The sequence below is a fragment of the Boleophthalmus pectinirostris genome, unplaced genomic scaffold (genome assembly GCF_026225935.1).
Source record: "Boleophthalmus pectinirostris isolate CB_2022bp ecotype Guang Dong unplaced genomic scaffold, ASM2622593v1 HiC_scaffold_4, whole genome shotgun sequence".
NCBI lineage: Eukaryota > Metazoa > Chordata > Actinopteri > Gobiiformes > Gobiidae > Boleophthalmus > Boleophthalmus pectinirostris.
This window is the reverse complement of record NW_026571353.1, coordinates 14,080,162-14,099,242: the sequence shown is the minus strand read 5'-3', so window position 1 is coordinate 14,099,242 and position 19,081 is coordinate 14,080,162. Positions and strand designations below refer to the sequence as shown.

Below are 19,081 nucleotides of genomic sequence, written 5' to 3'. Positions count from 1 at the left end.
GAGCACCTCTATTTATACTACTACAAAAAATCACTCTAAGAGACATTACTAATGAGCAATTAATATTCTGTAGTCCATGTCAATATCTGTAGACTCCTCTGCATGTTACTCCATTCAAGTGAGAAAAAAAAACATCCAATTAATTTAGTTTACGTCCTCAACATGAACAGATATGGAAGAGGAGAAGTCTTAAACTTACAATGTAGCACAATACTTACTTTTTAATACATATTCTAATTGTACTAATTGTAATCTAAAGTTACGGTTTGTGTAAATGGTTGGTTATTATGACATTGCACTTAGGGCATTGGACATTTAAAGCCGAAATGTTCAAGCTGCCCTGACTTTCGGCAAACTGTATGTCTTAACCCCTGTGTTGATGCAGACAAATACAACACACTTACCCCCTTCTAAATGCTCTCCAGCAGGATTAATGGAGCAGCCTTGGACCCTCTGCTGGACTTTGCTCACTGGCCCGAGGATTCATTTTTGCAGCTTAGCATCAAGACGTGTTGATCGATTTCAGATGCCAATGTTGTCAAGGGCCAAGCTTCGGAGCGGCCTGGCAAATACAAGCGTCTGGACATGTTTATTGATGACAAATGAGCAATGACCCAGAAAGAGAAGGGCAAGTCTGTTGATATTACAAACAGTGCTATGAATAAAGATAGGTGATTTTAGATGGACAGGTCAGTTCTCTGCTATTTCAGAAATTAAGGATATTTCATGGAATACTTATGTTGATCCATTCTGTTAACTATTTCATCAGATTGTGTTAATAATGTGTTGTGTTATTAAGTAAATACATGGCACAGGCACACTGTGAAATATTATAATTATTTAACGGTAATTGCAGTTTAATAGGACCTTATGATCTGTGTGATATTATATTGTAATTTAAAATAAAGTAAAGCAGGACAAAGATAATGTATCCATTACCAGTACAGTAGTTATGGTTTGAATCTTTCATTATGAATAAAGAAAATAATACATAAAAATAACTCTCCTAGCCATATCTAACATTTTTGACTAGAATCAAAGTTGAATGGGGGCAATTCTAGCCTTCTACAATAATGATAATATCACCTCCAAGTTGTGTATTCACTTGGAGAAAAACATATTATTCTGGTTCTCTAAATACTTTGCACGTGTGACAAGAAAAATATTGCTTCTCTCAAAATTGCTTATGTCTTCATTAAACTGTCTTTTCATTGCTATTATTGCAAGACATCATAAAAAGTAAATATTACTGTTACAGGCTCTGTGTGTACAGCTATAGGGCATACCAATTATTTTTTTGCATGTATTCTTATATTCACAGTGAAGGTGTGAATCTACAACTGAAATAATTGTTTTCCCAAAGCTGCAGAGACCTAATTTAAAAAGCAATCCATACTGAGTCCATCTGTGTTGAGCTTGCCATTTCCACATTTTACTGAGGCAAGTAATATTTCACACATTATTCTCCATGTGGCCAGTCTTTCAGAGGATACTCACAGTGCAGCGAGGAGGGTGTTAATGGTTGTCTCACACACTGTACCCTAGCTGGGGCATAGAGGCCTAAAAGGAGAAAGACAATGCGTTCAGACAGCCAAAAAGGTCACTGCTCCAGGGAAAATGTCTGGACACATTTCTCCTCAAGTGCATCAAAATATGTTCAGAAAACACCACCAACCTATTCAGGTAGGCCTTAGTTGTTTTTTTTTCACGATGTAGACAGAACCCACTACAGCAACTGCATCTTCTCGTTTACACTATATTATTAATAGATCCATGACTATATTCCACAAATGGGTGAGTGAAATTACTTCAAATCGGTCCCCGCCTAATTTTGTCATGCTGTCTTGTGGCGGCACTTCCGGTTAAACGCAGATCCCATTCATTTCAGTGGAGAATTTGGGAAAAGTTTTGCAGCTAGAATGATATTAAGTACGTTCATTTGTGTAAAATGTTCAATTTTATGTGCACCAATAAGTCAACATTTAACTTGTGGGTACTTTAAAACGGCTTTATAGTCCGTATTGAATGTATTTACTGTCAAAATCGTAAGTTCCGTGCAAAATAATACACCCCGAATAATGGCGGCGTAACTTCCGGGTTAAAGTGGCCAGTTGCGTTGTCAATTTACCTATTGAAATACTCTTCTCCTGCATGTAAATAGGCCTATATTAATCTATCGGAAATATCAGATAGAAGTATTCATAAATAGTATTTTAGTGAAAGCATTTTGGTTCCCAGGAAGTTGTTGCATTGGAAGCGAAGTTTTATGGTTTTGGCTTACTGGCTAAAGTGAAGCTATGATAATCCATGGATTCATGAAGAAATGTATCTAAAATTAACCGAGCTTTCCAGGATTCCTCAAATTAGCTTTCTGGAGATGCTAATCGTCGATGCCAATACTCTTTTCCAGGAAAACGCCAATTAATGATGTATTTCTAATCTACATTATGTCAGCCTATCACGTGGGAAACTTTAGCCTGTGTGCGTAAACCACAGTATTCAGGGCAATATGGTTAAACACATTTTTATTTTTGACATCTTTGTATATGTCTTACCACCACTCTTACCAAATCAAAATCAGTTATGCTGACGATCTGTGGTGTCGCTGCTGCAAACGCAGAGTTCGGAGATGCGAAGGCAGCTCTGGCAGGACCCAAGGACAGCACACCTGACACTGACAGGTGAAGACAGCGGGACAACACAATAGACCCTTCACAGCCACCCACCCAGAGGAAAGGTAGGAAAGAAAAAAACAACAACTTTTGAAGCAGAGTTGGCTATGAATGTTCTTTAAATTATTCACTTTTGTTGGGCGGTAAATGGATATTCAAAAACGTATTATGTGAGTAGCATAGTAATAATATAAAACAACATTTTGATCTTATCTTTCTTTCAAACGCCTCATGTACAATCCTACTTGTATTAATAGATTCATAGTTAGCCCATAGTAACTCATAGTTATTTTAATAGATCCACGATACAATCATACACCCGAGCCTGACACGCCGTACAGTACCAGGCTCCTTGAACCTTCGGGGGACCGTGACCACGAGGTTAAGACTGACTGGTGCACCCACAGAATAGCCATGGACCTCCAGCCGACAAAGTGAGCGGGGGCTCTGCGCGCAATATGTGTGGTTGGTCCGACTTCTCTTTTGTACAACTAGAAGATCGTGGGATCGATTCCCGGGCTCAACGAAATTAGTTAGCAGGTGCACGAGTCTTATTGTCCCAGTGATAACATGAAACGTTAATGTTAATGTTATCTGACTATCAAACTTTTGATATTTTATTTGAAATTACACATATATAATCCCAAACTAGGTTTCACAGACATCAGTATTTATGTAAATATGTTAGTTTTTGATAGTGGCATACAGTTACCTTTATTTTATTTCAAGGGTTAGGATAGTGTAAGAGAGTAATTGTTTTTAGCCTAAAATGGGTGACTGATTGTTAGTTCCAGTTAGCATTTGAAAGTGATACAATAAAAATAAATCTTCATATTCCAATGCAATAGTAATCATAATCACCCTACCAGAAAACTACTGTATGTTCTCAATCACACTGCAGATCAAATCAGATTTTGTCCCCCAAATCTGATCTTTTAAATGTAACTCAGGCTTCTCCCATATACCATATACTAGTATATCAAAATACAAATTAGATTTGATCACTTGCAAAGTGAAGTTGCTTTGTATAAGATGCTTTGTGAATTCTCAAGGCCGTATTCGCTTTCCATCTCACAATGTTATTATCAGTCACAGAAAAAGGCAAGAGCAAAACACAGAAAAGAGGGTAAGCAACATGATAGATTGACTGTAGACTTCGGTAATTACTTTCAATTCATTTGTGTTTGAATACAATGACAACAAAACAATGCCTCATCAAGGAAGCAGCACTTAGGCAGAAATGACTGAAAGCTGCATGCTATCCTTTGTGACAGCAGAAGTAGTACAGTTGGTGAACCATAATATTGATTGTGTATACTGCATAGGGTTTAAAGTCCTCCCACCTCTGCTGTCCAGTCTTAAGCCTGCCAGTATAGAACACCCTAGATGAATGAAAACAATAGGGTAGTGTGTGATAGGGGAGGGTGACCCAGTGACGGAGATGAAGGTTCAGGTTATGAAAAGGTGGCTGAAAATCTTGTTACACCTGACTAACTCAGGCACACCATTCAGGACCTCACGCATGGCTGAGCAATGCACCATGGGAGTCCAAAGGAGCCAACGGGGAGGCTAGCTTTTCCAAGGACACGACACTGCACTAGACAAGGTTTCACAGTCTGCAGCTATTTCTTTACAGCTACATTTTGAGCAAAGTGTGCCGTATCCTTAGATTTCCCCTTTACCTCACTTTTGTCTGGTTGAATGTCTTTGTATTGCATCATCAGAAACCTTCGAAGACAGCAGCTAGACTGTTTTGTGGAAGTTTATATTCTTTGGATAGTAATTTGGCATGCGTAATATGGCAAACTAAATTATAATTGAAATTTCAACTCAGTGTAAAATCTAAAATCATGTTTTAAAATGTTAGTGTCTCGGCTGAACTAGAGTCATCAAACTGAATTCCTGTGCCATGCTCTAAAAGCCTTTAGACTTTTCACATAATGCTATTTCCATTCAGCTGTTGCAAACCATTTCTTCTCTTCTTGAAAACCCATGTAGAGGGATTTTCAATTTGCTCTTTCCATTCCACACCTCTGTCAGAATAGCCAATAGGGCACATTTTCTGCCTACTGAATAGAATATCCTAGTCCCCACTGCAGTCTAAATGCTCATTGACCTGCTGTCTCTTATATCCACTTAACCATGTTCCCTTTGCTTTTTATTCACTAAAATATCAGTCAGATGTTTTCATGTAGCCTGACCTGTCACAATAACAAATGTTGTAGTATCATAGACTGCTAACTAAAACTAAAGCTAAAACAAACAAAAAAACAAAAAAACTTAAGGATTTCCCCCAAAAAACTATTCTGTCTGATCAGTATTGTTAATGAACTTGAGCTGCAATAAATAAATTAAACACTTAATCGTGGAAGTTTATTCAAGCTTGTACTGCTCAAACCTTATCATAGTACAGAAAAATAACACAGATGCCCACTGGTACAAAGACAAAGTACCTGCCACCATAAATATTGACCCTCAAAAATAATTGTTCAGTTTATCATGTATTGAACAATATGTCAATACAAGTAATTATTTTGGCATGGTTTACATGTAGCTTTTCTAAAAATATGTTTTTTGTGTGAAAATGTTTGTCCTCCTGTCATTCTTGCACTGCGTACTGCTTGTCTCCATGAAGATTGTTCCTGTACTGTTGCAGACTATGGCATTATATTTAACTATGTCTTTTTAACAACTCAGCCAAGTCGCAGGTCAGATTGGTGGAGAATACGTTTTGTTTTGTTATGGGTTTTTTTGTCTTTTGTGTATTTTTGAGCATCTGAACTGAAATAAAAGCTGGATAGATACGCCCAATGCTGTACTGTGGAACATTCCAAAAAAAAACAAAAAACGACTCCATAGAGACAAGCAGCTGACCCGAAAAGTTACACCATGCACCCTTAGCAATCATTAGCCCTGCGTTTGACCTGTCTCTTTGCCTCCCTGCTTACGTCCCCCTGCCTGCTTTAACATTGATCTCTTTGTAGCCAAATCCCTAGGAGCTCCACAGTCTACAGCCTAGTCCTCCCATGGCTGCTTCCTGATCCTTTGTTGACCTCCAGACTGCACATTCCTTAAGTGGGGCTTATTTGATACTGGTTCTTCTCAACCCACCGAATCAGCTCACCCATTTGGCATTTTAAACAGCTCAGTGACTCTCTATGTGAGTGTGTGTGGGGTGCAGTTTGAGTTCAATACGGAAATATCAATAGCAACCAGTAGGCTTTCAGTTAAAACTGACCTTTGAAATGGCACCATAGTTCGATAGTTTTAAGCCTAAGATTACAGTCAATAGCGTTTTCAAGAATGTATAAATTTTCTGTTCAACAACTCTCACTAGTTCTGTGGATGGGTGGAAACACACTGTCGTCTGTGGTTTTGCAAGAAAACAAAACAATATAGTGTTTTATTTATATAAGTTATGTCAGAGCAACACTGCAAAACTGCTAAAAGAAAATGCAGACTTTAACTAAAACTAAGCAAAATGTTCAACCTGTTATACATGAGCAGGCTTAACTTGCATTCGTGATTTTTCTATACCAAAATGTAATGTTTATTTCTTTCTGTTTGTGTTACAGAGCCATGAAGAACTCCATTATAAATAGTCAACATTCTATTACGTATTTCACTAACCATATGGATCAAAGTCTTTCATGAATATGTTGAAATAACGCTCACAATACAAGGACTCAACATCATATTTTTTCCATTTTATATGATTATAGGCTGCAGTTCTACCAGACCATAATCCTTGCTTTTTTTGCTGTGGAAAAATCATAGTTTCTCAGTCTTTAAGAAAGACTGTAATATTCAGTCTTTGAAATGCAGATCAGTTTTATGCTTTTAGACTGGTACCTGCCATACCGTTTTGGGAAATGTATTATTACAGCACGTCTTAAATCTAGGGTTTTCAGGAGCTAATCCCTTCACATTTCCATCAGTGGAATTCTCATCTGGGACTGCTCTGAGTAAGGTTAAGGTACATTTTAGGGAATAGTGCCAGGGAATTTTCCTCTATGTCATTAGCAAGGTTTATGGTCAGGAGTACCTAGCTGGAGGATTAGTCTATTGCACTAGTTCTACATATACTTGAGTATCCTTTTTTGGGATAAGTTTCATTACAGTGATTGTTTTAACAATATTTGCATATATCTGTATGCAACTGGATTCATATCAGAAACATTATTGAATCACATGAAAAGGTCAATTGATTTGCCTCACTTTGACATTTACCTGATCTAGGTTTGTATTGACAGAGACTTCTGTGAACTCTAGACATTAAAACAGGGGTGGGCAATTATTTATACCATGGAGCCACATGCGAAACAGGCTGGGCCAATATAACTCAATTCTTAACTCAATTTCGCATAATATTAATTGTAATTCTTTATAAAAGGCAGTAAATAGCATTGTTTTGACAAGCTGGTAAGACTGGTAAGAGTACATGTTATGACTAAGCAATGAAAAGGTGAGGCTGCCTTATAATAATGTAATAAAAAAAACTTTGAAATAAAAGCAATGCAGCTTTAGTCCATGCATGAGGTAAAATGATAAAATATGTATTTTATAATTCTAAATTATGTTAAACGGGCCAGTCAGAGTCAACCAAAAGTATTTGGTCCAGGAGCTGTACAATGCCCAGGCCTGCATTAAACCAGTGAAGGGAAATGAACAACCAGCTTGACTATTTTTAATTTTTTTTTTACCAGCTTGACTAGTTAGCTTACTTAGGAAACACAACATTATTTGAGGATGGAATCAGGTTCTATTTTCTCTTTTTTTTTTTTTAGCAAGTGCTTATTTTTCATTATGAGATTAAGGTCCAGATTAGAGTTAGGTTTAGGAACAATTTGTTTAAGATGCGGTTTTGGGACAGAATGCTAATGAACCTCGTAATGAACATTTAAAGAGTCCCATGCCTATACTTGTAGTTTGAGTATATGGATTCTAATCTGCACAGTATGTAGATGACATTGTACTAAGACTGCTGCTTTCCTGTCCAACCAAATAACCCTACTCTCATCTGAAGGCCCATCTCTCTCCTGACAGCTCTCCTTTTCATCTGTCTCTCTGTGTAGATCTCGTCCTTTGTTTTTGGATTCTGAAAAGCGCTTGAAGTGACGCCTCGGGGTTAAAACACAGGATTGCGGAGCCCTAACTCACCGGAGAGCCTGTGCCATACTGGTGTTTGGGAGTGGATCACAGCTGGAGGCGAGTGCTTTCTATGGTCAGATGCCACACACCTGCTCCCCCGAGACAGGAGGATGAAAAGAGCCCAGGGAGAGGACAACTGTAGGGCCCAAACAGGCTATGATGTTTGGACCAGATTAGACATCCTGTGATGTAACTCTCAGACACAGAGGAACTATTTTTCTTTCTAATTCAAAAATATCTGATTATGGTTTTTCTGTCAAGCATAGCGATTTTGCGATATATGTTTTAATAATAGTATTCTGTTCAAAGTTCCAGAAGAATTTACGAATGAAATGAAATATGAACTAATGAATAGGACAAAACTAATAAAAGAATCGCAGTCCACGATTTCAACATGTTTACAGGGTTAGCTGTTTTTATGCAGAATGATAGAAGAATATTTAGTTGTTTGCGGAGAAAAAATTATGGTACAAACTGCAGTCTTTACAGTTTGTTAATTGCGTCCATTCAGTTGCGTTTTCTCAATTTGATTGTGATTAATTTTACAGTCCTAATGAGGATCTTTCCATTTTCATGTTTTATTTTTTGCTTATTATTTTTGTAAAGCTGTGTCCATTTATCCAGACTTGCGACAGACAGGGAAACTGGCTGGCTGGCAGACACTTTAAAACCAGACAGATTCAATTATAGATATTGATAAATAGGAAGACCAAAATTCAGTGTTTTCTTATAATTAACCATAATTGCTTATAACTTGTAGATTTCATTATAGCAAACCAGTGAAGGACAGTTATTTGTATGCCAGAGAAATTATATTGCTTGAATTGGGCCTTTCAGTGCTTTTTGAGTGCAGCCACAGAAGGATTATTGGTTTGCAAGTTTCATTTGAGTCAAGTGTAGCCAGACAAATAGACAAAAATAGTTCTTGAGGCTGGCAATAAAATCTTCAGTGAACATTGCACTGTAATATAGCAAAAAGCCCAAGGCCATGTGAATAATGTTTGTAGCTGCTGTTATGTTAATATCACGGCATCTTACAAATGTGAAAAAACAGTGCTAGTTCAGGAAAGGTACAGGTCCAAAGTTATTCCTCATTTACCTTATGTATTAAGCGCATCCTGATTATTCACCACAATGAATTTATAAGTGCTTTTCACAACTCTGAGACCAGTGTTTTGCTCTGATGGTAAAGCTAACAGCAACTACCATGCTAATGCGCAGTTCCTGATTATCAGACAATAGCATTCTTTCTAATTATATGACAGCATGCAACTTAATTTATTTTAACCTCAAAAGGTACTTATACAATTAGGGCTGTCGTGGTTAGGGAATTTCTCCTGCGGTGTGGGATAGCAGCTCAACACCGCGGTTTGTGGTGATACCGCACCCCCTCCCCCACCCCCCATCCCACGGAGTTACAATATTTCCAGCAGCACTGAAAACTCTCTCCAATGATGCTCTTGTTGCACAGATTCACACGTACCTTGGTTGCTGTGCAGATATAGCGTGTGTAGCTTGGGAGAAGTAACATTTAGCCTTGGAACAAGTGCCGCTGCCATCTCTCCTGCTCTCACTGTGGCAGGTTGGGTCATAGTCCTGCACCAGGTTGGGTACCTGCGGACTTAAGAGAGAGAGAACCCTGAGTTGGGTGTCCACAAAGCACGATCAGTTGACGGCTGCACTTACCTTCGTGCGCCACGGAGTTCTATGCCGATCTTTTCGCTTGCGGTCACCTAACGGTCTACGCGGGCGCACCTTAGTCCTGGGTTAGTCCTGGGTTAGTCCTGGGTTAGTCCTGGGTTATTACGGGCATGGGCGGTAATGAGTGGAATGTTAACGGGTCAGGGCGGGTGCAGGACTCTGGGTCAGGTCACGTTGGTCACATGCAGTGATCACGGTGGCCCAACATGCACCGTGGTGGTTTTGTGGTTATTGCGACAGCCCTATATACAATATGTACTGGGACAACTTTATATGAAATACATGGTAAAAATCGGGTGAAGGCATTTGTGAAACTCAACAATCTCTCATCTTTGCCGTCTTGGACCACACAAAAAATGGACATAGCTCTATTGCTCCAATAGGATCTACAAAAAACAATAAATAATCATATTCAAACCCTGTAAAAAAAAAAATCACAAATCCAAATGCTTTCTCCGTCTAACTCTTCCTACCGTTCACTTGTTGAGAAGAGTAGCCTTAACCAAAGCCAGTGATATAGTGGTATTTTCACATGTGGTCCACCCTCCCCTCTCTCCACAGAGCCATGAGCTCAGTGTAAGCCCTTCTCCAGCAAGAAGCCAAGCGCTCCACTGATGCCAAGCTGAGTCCCTTAATAACCCCACCGCCTCGGAGCCAGGCCTGCTGCGATGGTGGGCCTGGGAAAAGCATGTGGTGGGTTGCGGGCTCACAGTAGCAGAGGTGCACTGTCAGATTTGTGCTAGACATGCTCCTGTGGTGAGGGATACTTTCAGGACATGACAAAAGCAAGGAATGATAAGGTGCAATGATTATAATGATACTTTTGGGTCTGCCTGATCAAATTCTACAGCAAGCAAAAGGCTGTGGGTGATTCACGGTACTGCAGATGGAAGAATTTGGTGTTCTGTGAGAGGCCCTGTATGTCGATTACTCATCAGAAAGTCAAGCTGTTTAGGGTTTTAGGATGTAGTTGTGAACTTTAGTCTGATGACTTGTGTGAATCTCAAATAGAGATGCACAGTATATAGCAATCAAGTCAACAACACAAATTGAATTTGTGCAAAAGCCAAAATCACAGAGAATCTCTATATTATCTCATATTTTTTGTGAAGTTTACAAATGTGCTTCTTGAACTGAATCATGATTTCAATACATAATTTGCAAATCTTAACACAATTGATATGCTTGGTCAGAAAATTCAGTCAAAAGATTTATTTCCAAAATCATGTAACCCATTGTCTACATGTTAGTACGTTTTAACCGGTGCTTTATTCTAAATAATAATGTTAGTATTCTACTTTACGTCTCCTGTTCCATATGATTTGTAGCAGCAGAAGCCTGTAAGATAATATAATCAACCCACTTTTGAAAAGTTAAAGCAATATAACTGACATTTCAGCCTACTTTCAACCAATTGTGATCAACTTTTTGTCATGTATCTGAATTTTAACTGAAAGTTTACATCATACTCTTCAGATGAAATACCTTGCCAACTTAGTTACCAGATCTCTTTTTTGACATAATATAAAACCTTACTCATAAACTCCAGTTCTATTATGCCCTGATTTATGTGTGCACTTGTTTTCTGGTACCAGTAACCCACTTGTGTAGACACCACCTGACTTTTGCTCTCCTCTATTTCCGCCCAGGCAGGAGAAGGTAACCGTGTGATGGATGAGCTGTGCGGGAGCCGTGGACTCATCTCTCCCTCTCCTTTCTTCTCTCCGTCCTCTCCCCCTCCTTTCCCCTTCCTCCCACCCTCCTCTCCCCCTCCTCCGAGTGTGAGATGACCCGGGCAGAGTGTGAAGGCTCCACAGATCTGAGTTTTGACTACAGCCAAGTAGCAGCAAAACAGCCAATGGACAGTGCATTATCTGTAAGTAAGAAACCATTACTACAAGTATGTGTAAGTACATTCATTTAACCTCTTGGCAGCCCTTGAGAGGTGCATAGTTTTGGCCAACAGAAAGATGAAAAATTCTGTTCATATTTTCTTAGCAATAGTTTATCTTCCCATAGGCCCTTAGGCTTTCTGCCATTGCCTAAATCAGTTCAATAAATAAGATTCAATAGCAATGTCCTATTGTGAAAAAATGAGTGTTATACTCATTATACTATTGTTCTTCATTATGCAAACTGGTTTATAGTTGGTTGATTTAAGTTGATAAACTTAAAAATTTTGCTGGGGTTATACATAGCTTAGCATTTATTGTATTGTTTTATTTGGTCCTCTCTTTAAAAACAGCAACCTCTTACTAAGTACTTTTTTTGTGTCCTCAGAAATACTTTGTTATCTTTTTCCTTTTAAAACACCCTTTTTATGTACAGGAGCATTAATCAAAGAAACATTGAGGAGATGCCTTGTATAAGACTGTAGCCCTCTGAGCTAATTTTCATCTGCACTCTCTGAGACAGACAAAACATAGAATACAAAAATAGCATCAACAATGCAATCTATATACAAACAGTTATGAAACGTACAATGACATTAAATATCTCTATCCCATTCCCACCCTGCTCCCTCTGTGCCCTTAGTCAGGTATAATTTAGTTTTTAGTTAATGTCGACACTTCTGTGTTGTTATAATATGTTCTTAATTCAGCACTTTTAGAAGTCTTTGCATAGTTTTAAATGTGCTGGTAATTTGTTCCATTCTGTTATAGTTTTGAAAGTAATGCTGTCCATTGCATTACTTGTATTTGTTGTTTCTTACCATTGTCTGTTTCCTTAACTTTACCATTGTTGGTGCACTTATGTTATACTACCAAGCTATAACAGTGACTCTTGTCTGCACTTGTAAATAGTTCATATAGTTTAATTCAAAATGTCTGAAAAATGCAAAATAAGATCATTGTGTTAGATTACAAAGAGTAGGGGTGGGATTAAATAAGTTTTCTTCTTCCCACTCCTTTTGGGGCAAAATAGCAATCCTAAGAGCTTATTTGTAGACAGATTCCAAGAGTTTTATTGCCATCAACTTTGCTTGTGACCAACATGAATTACCAAAATTTAAATGATAAAATATCATTGCATTCATGTAGGTTTTGGTGGCTTGGGTTGTCAGTGGGTTTCTTATACACCTGAAATTAGACAAATTGTATTTTAGTGTATGACAAACCTTTTTCATATGGTGCTTATTAAGGATGGGCATTCGATGAAATTTCATTAATCGATCGTCGGGAGAATTAACAATCAATTATCAATTAATCATTAATGTTTTTATATTAAAATGATCATCATTATTATTATTACTAATCTGCATAAATAAATTCAACTTTACAACATATAAACCATAACCACTCTAGAGCCACATCAGCCCATTTGACATTATAATGTGTTTAATGCAACTTTGCGCAAGACTTACAGAAACGAAACTTAAACCCACATGGCTAATTTGCCTAAACTAAGCGAAGAAAAAAACAGCTCTTGTGCACTGATGCGGTCAACTTCTGTCAGACTAAAGGACACGACTGAGTGGACTATAGGTTAAGGTGACCATATTTGCGTTTGTCAAAACCAGGACACTGTACGGGGGGTGGGAGGTGGGGCCTCATGATCGACATTGAGCTACTCACCTGGCAAAGCTTTTTAATGTTTTTTTTTTTAGATCCCTGGCACCCCCACTCGACAACGAAACATATGTGCCTGCTTTGTACACTGTGCACATGGCCTCCCACTTGTTTTGACCGGGACGAAAAGCGGGTAAATGTACTTTTGCTCTTCGGCATGTTGCAGGCTGACCGCCTGTGTGTGTGTCTGCTCGCTCCTTTTGATGTACAGAGAGCTATGAGAGCCGCTCAATTTAATGACCCAATGAAAGGTAATGAAAACCTCAACCTACATTTGGTTTGTCGATTAAGAATAATGTAATCGACAAAATTCTTAATGATCAGTTATCGATTAATCATGCCCATCCCTAGTGCTTATACATTAGTGTTATATCTAAAAATATGCCAAGGTATCTGAACTCACTGACATTTGGTATCATTTCTCCTTTCACTTTAACTGAGGGGTAGGTTTTATGTTTATGTTTTAATGAGAAAAATACTCATACAGTTTATTTGACATTTAATGTTAAAGAGGAATCATTCTACCATGTAGACATTTTGTCCATTGCCACTGATAATTTGGCTGCCACTTGTAGTGTCCTTCCCATGCATGTAGATGACAGTGTACATCTGTACACCTATATCATCACACACGGAGGGGAGATCATTAATATATAGACTGAACAGAAGTGGCCCTCGGCCTTTGTACAATAAAAAAAGGATACAAAGGGAAGTTACAGTCTTAGATGTTTATAATGTATGTTTTATTTGAACTCATTGAGTCAGTTGTCAAATATTACATTTTTTTTTGGTCATATTACGCAACTTGTTATGTATGCTGTAAATGGTAAATTACTTGAGCTTTCCTCACGCTATAACATCGTTCCCCTATCAAAAACGTGTGGTTTTAGATGTCATCCATGCACCTTTCAGTAATTTTGGGATTTCTCCTTGGCCCTATTTGATCCCTCCTTGCAGATAGCTGTAAGATTCTGTCCAATGCTCAGCCCACAAGCCTATGCCTCCCACACAAAATTTTCCATAAATATACAAAAGCATGTTACAAAACTGTGCACAATGATCTGACAAATTGGTTTCTATGTGCTGTAATTTCATTAGTGGGATGTACACTGCTTGTGTTGTGATAGTGGTTTGAAGGGGGAGTGACTTAGGAGGAGTGAGAGCAAAAAATATGTTGTTTTGTCAAATATATAGCATTTCAAAACAATACAAAACATGGTGATCTAAATATGTTATTTGTTAGAAGTTTATACACCATAGAAGTAAAATCCCTCCACTTTAAGCTAAGAATGTCTTTCATTATTCCCTTAGTCTTGGACAGGGCCAACATGTATAGGTGTTCGTATTTGCATTTGCCAATTTGCAATCAGTATTGTTACACGCTGCATCTTTTCATTTCCCAGGCCTGAGATAAACAGTGCTTTTCTGTAGGGGAAAGAGACTATTCCTACAGGTTTTATAGGTGTCTTTTAATTAAGCATTAATGAAGACGGAGAGGAAATGGTTTCACTGATCAATCGTTCACATAATGAGATCAGGGATTTTCTAGTCAGGAGCAGAAAGGAGGCGGGAGTACCTTTAGACAGACAAGTGCCTGAGGTGTCTGCTACAGACTTTGTTCAGAAGGGGGGAAAAAATTACTTGCAACTAGTATCTAGTCACCTACCAGTAACCTGTCAGAACTGAAGAAGACTCTTGGATGAGTAATGAAACATTACTGGATGAGTGATAAAACATTACTTTACATAGATACTTTATTATCCCGATTAAATTCATTTACTCCTGTTGATAGGAGTAAAATTTCTTTTTATATGGAAGCTACGTATAGTTGATGTGATAGACGGACTTTATCTCAGACACAATAGAGGGATTATCAGACGTTGTCACTTCGCAATCTACTGCGTATGTCTTCTGCAGAAAGAGCTGCTGTCCTCTCTGGTATCATGTCAGTGTCTTGTAGGATTTCAGCAGATTTGAGGCTCTTCCAAGGGTGGGGCTAGTTGTATCAATCAGGTATGAGTGGATGTCCCGCTATTGAAGTTTGAGATATTTCCTCTTGTCATTTATGCACTCACCTGCATTTAATGCCTATCGGCAATTAAGACATATCCCACTCACTAATGTTAATTTAACATCATAACTTATTTTATCTCATGGCGATAAACTGTATTAGTGCGCCGACAACAATGCTAGCTAGCAGTGCAACTTCATGTTAACCAGGCAGGCAGCGGTGCTTTCTGCGCTCAGGCAGTGTGTTGCCATCTGCTGTGTTGCCAAACAAATAATCTGTCTATATGTTACCCAATAAAATAGCTTTATTTGTCTTCTATTTTTTGTCATCCTAGGAGCATTTACAATTGTACTCATTCCCAGCCCTCTGACTGTGAAGCAAGCTTGTTGGTTTGGCACCTACAAAACACACAGGCCTACATTTCTTTTTAAATATACTAAACATAATTGATGAAATGCAGTACAGTGTTGTATAGTGATATTTATATGATATTGTTTATTTATTCTACATCACATTTCTTTGGCTGATTCGCATGGTTCATAATGTACAACCTATGAATCAGATACTACAGCTACAGCTAATGCAGCTCTACTTTACTCTGCTTCGTATTGTACCGTCTCAAACAGAACTGGCACATCCACCTTTGTATGTATATATCCTCAGGCTTTTTTTTTTTTTTTTTTTTACTAGGGAGGAAATAGAACCTTCTGATTGGTCAATTCTGAATAAGTACTGAACACTGTTTATATGGGTCTTGTTATGGCTGACAGATAGTGTTCAGAAACAGGCCCCAGGGAAGAGCTGCTAAATAAGAGCATTTCTCTTAGTAACACTCCACTTATGTAAAGTAACGGACTGATTCAGAACAAACTGGGTTCATTATGGTAGTTTATTTGTAAGGATAAAGTTTTTATAAGATTTAGTCAGTTGAATTTCTTGTTTAGCAATGAGTTGAAAGTGGCTAGTGAAATATTGTGAATTAATATGTTTTGCAAGAACATAGTGATGACAAACTAGTCATTATTATTTCTGCCTTAAAACTAAATCCCCACACAAATTATTGTGTTTGAATCTGCATACAAGAAAAAATTATTTAGCATTTATTCAAATAGAGTTTTTATTGCTCAGAAATGTCCTGAGGTGTGTCACCTGTTTGTCTCCATGAAGATGATTAAATTCAATGCCACACTGTGGAAAAATTCCAGGTAAGATCGCATTCACGCTGAGACAGACACAGACAAACCAAAAGTAATTTAAAGCAACTACAGCTTATTTATTACTGATTAAGCTGTTCTCTTTTTGTAATCATGTAATCATTACAAACAATATATTGTGAGATCAAAGTGGCTGCTGGCACCTTGTAAGGCAGCTGCAGGTGCTTTCTTTTGCCTTCACCCACCATCCTGGACTACAAAGCCCAAACGTATGACGGGAGATGCAGTCCAATGTGTTTTGATGAAACATGCTGCCTTGATGCTCTGGAGCATTCCTCTCTCCTCTTTCTTCATCTCATCTATCTTTACTACTCTACTTACTCGACTTTTATATCAACACAGATGCTTAAAATCAGAAACACAAACAGAAAAGTGCCCAGGTGATGTACAGCACAGACACATGATTGATGTAAGATCTTGATGAGGCACTGTCAAACACACTTCATGAAACAACAGTAAAGGTTTTCTTTGTGATTTTGTGAAATTCAGAAACAAATTCAAGTCTCGAGAACAAATTCAATGTTTATTTTAAAGTACACAGGAACAACAATGCATGCATGCCAAAATAATTAGTTTTTAATGTTTTGTCTGGTAAAATAAAACATTTTTCTAATTTAATCATTAACAGGAAAAAGCACCTATATATTCAGGTAATAATATAAATTGAACAGAATCTTTGCATTTACGTGGAATTTATAAAAAAAAATCTAAATATAATAATAATAATAATTATTATTATTATTATTATTATTATTATTATTATCATTCCTGAAGTCAGTATGTCCATGTCTTTCAGTAAGATGAATGAAAATGGAGCTCGATCAATATGGCAGAAAAAAAATCGTGATTCTTTTTATTTTCCCTTATCACCCAGCTCTATTCTCAGGGCTGTACACTGTGTTACAGACAGTCTCTGGGCTGTAGGAGCTCTGGGTTTAGTCAATGCAGTGAGCTGTGGGCAGAGCACCAGAAGAGAAAATCCCAAACATTAGCTAAAATTATGTCCCAAGCCCTTTAATATTATCCTTTTGTAACCCTTTATTATTATGGTCCGTTCAGACTGGAGCGTCGAGGTGTCCAGTTTACATGCATCTATGTGGTCTATGTGAATGCAAGTCTAGGGCGTCCTGCGTTTTGGCAGCATGTCTTCAGGCATCAGCACGGTGTGTATCTGGCGTTGACGCCGTGTGTCTTTAGTGTTCAGCTGTCAATGCTCAGGGAGTGCATCCAGGGTGTTGGCATCAGAAGTTGAAAATGATGAACTTTTGGCATCGAACGTGTGTCAGCCAATCAGGGACTACTATCCCGTGACATAGCAACATTATTATTCAGACTCCGACACAGACTCCGAGCTGATCGCCAAGACTACACCAGGACTGGAACAGGACTAAACCAGGACTAAACCAGGACTAAACCAGTGTCATTAGTGGAGTATAAATATATACATGGCGCCACCGCCACTGATCACCTCTGCTGATGTGTTTTATGTAATAAATACACAGAAAGTCTCTCTTGACCAGGAAAACAAGGCACTTGTAGACTGCAGCAGACCCCCTGGATGCACATCAAGTATTTTTCTTCCGTTGGTCCACGGCGTCCAAGACATGTGTCAGGGGCTTTTGAAGGCATCCAAATAGTGGCTTCCAGGGCATTTTTACGGATTTAATATACTTACTCCTACTTGACTTATATTTATGTTTGAAATAACAGTACCATTTTTATCATTCACACACAAACACACACCTCTTTCAAACTAGTCCATATGGGCAAATTGTCTTGCCTAAGGAAATGACAGAACTCAGTCAGAGCAGGAATCAATCCTCCAGCTTTCATATTGGGGAAATCATTGAGTGTGTGTTGACCTCTATTCAAGTATCTTTTCTTTCTGAATTTAACTATTTAGCTAAAAATGTGATCTGTTAAATGCTACATTTTTGACATACCTCTAGCCAAGTTCCTCCTGGGTCCTTGGCCCAGAAGATGCTGTGGGAAGTTCAAGTGGTTATAATTGCCATCTGGCCTATGGGGAACTGCCCTCACCTCACCTTAATGCTTTCAGTGCGTTGTGTTGCTAACTCCTAAACATTCCACCATTAGAGATACATGTAGAACCTTTCCTTAGAAATGAGCCATAACTTATACTATACTACAGACCATCTAAAGCTTTCAAGCCTTTCTTAACATTTTGATGGTTGTGGCTTGCAGATAATGAAAACCCCAAATTCTGTGTGTCAGAAAATTCGAATAATGTTAAAAAGTTAAATTGGAAAGTCATGGTGTCACACCTTAATCAATTAACTAATTAACTGAAAACACCTACAAAGGTTTCCTGAGCCTTAAGTGGTCTCTCAGTTTGTCAGAAGACAGTCACTGACTCCCGCCACAAGGAGGATAAGCTACAAAAAATCACTGCTAAAGACGCTGGCTGGTTGAGGTGGACATCAATATGTAGCTGAGGATTTGATAATGTCATGATTTAAACTACATCAGTATATTAGTATTAGTATATACTAGTAGGATATACTAATATACTAAGTAGTATATTTATTTTTATTGACATATAAACTGCATTATTATTATTTTGGAGTCAGATTGGAGAAGCCTAGACCTACGTATTTGTATATAGGCCTTTTGGGTTATATTTGACTCTCCTACACCTTATTTATGCCTCTGAGCCTCCAGTACTATTGTTATCTATGTAATTATTATTACGCATCTATAAACCAAATGAGTGACAAATGACAGCTTTACAGAAATGTGATG

The 19,081-nt window shown here is 38.1% G+C and overlaps 1 protein-coding gene across 2 annotated transcripts in view; it reads right to left on the bottom strand.

The window, feature by feature from the left end:
- The window catches only part of galnt9 (polypeptide N-acetylgalactosaminyltransferase 9), a 150,188-nt gene extending 147,551 nt beyond the window's left edge, over positions 1-2,637 (bottom strand). The window contains exons 1-3 of one of the 2 annotated variants that reach the window (XM_055162134.1): positions 2,568-2,637; positions 1,498-1,560; positions 405-562 (exon numbers count right to left, since the gene is read on the bottom strand). The gene's annotated coding sequence lies outside the window, so the exon portion shown is untranslated. Of the gene's footprint in view, positions 1-404; positions 563-1,497; positions 1,561-1,675; positions 1,809-2,567 lie in introns of those variants that run through there. The other variant, XM_055162133.1, reaches the window with a different exon arrangement.
- Between the last annotated feature and the right edge of the window lie 16,444 nt (positions 2,638-19,081).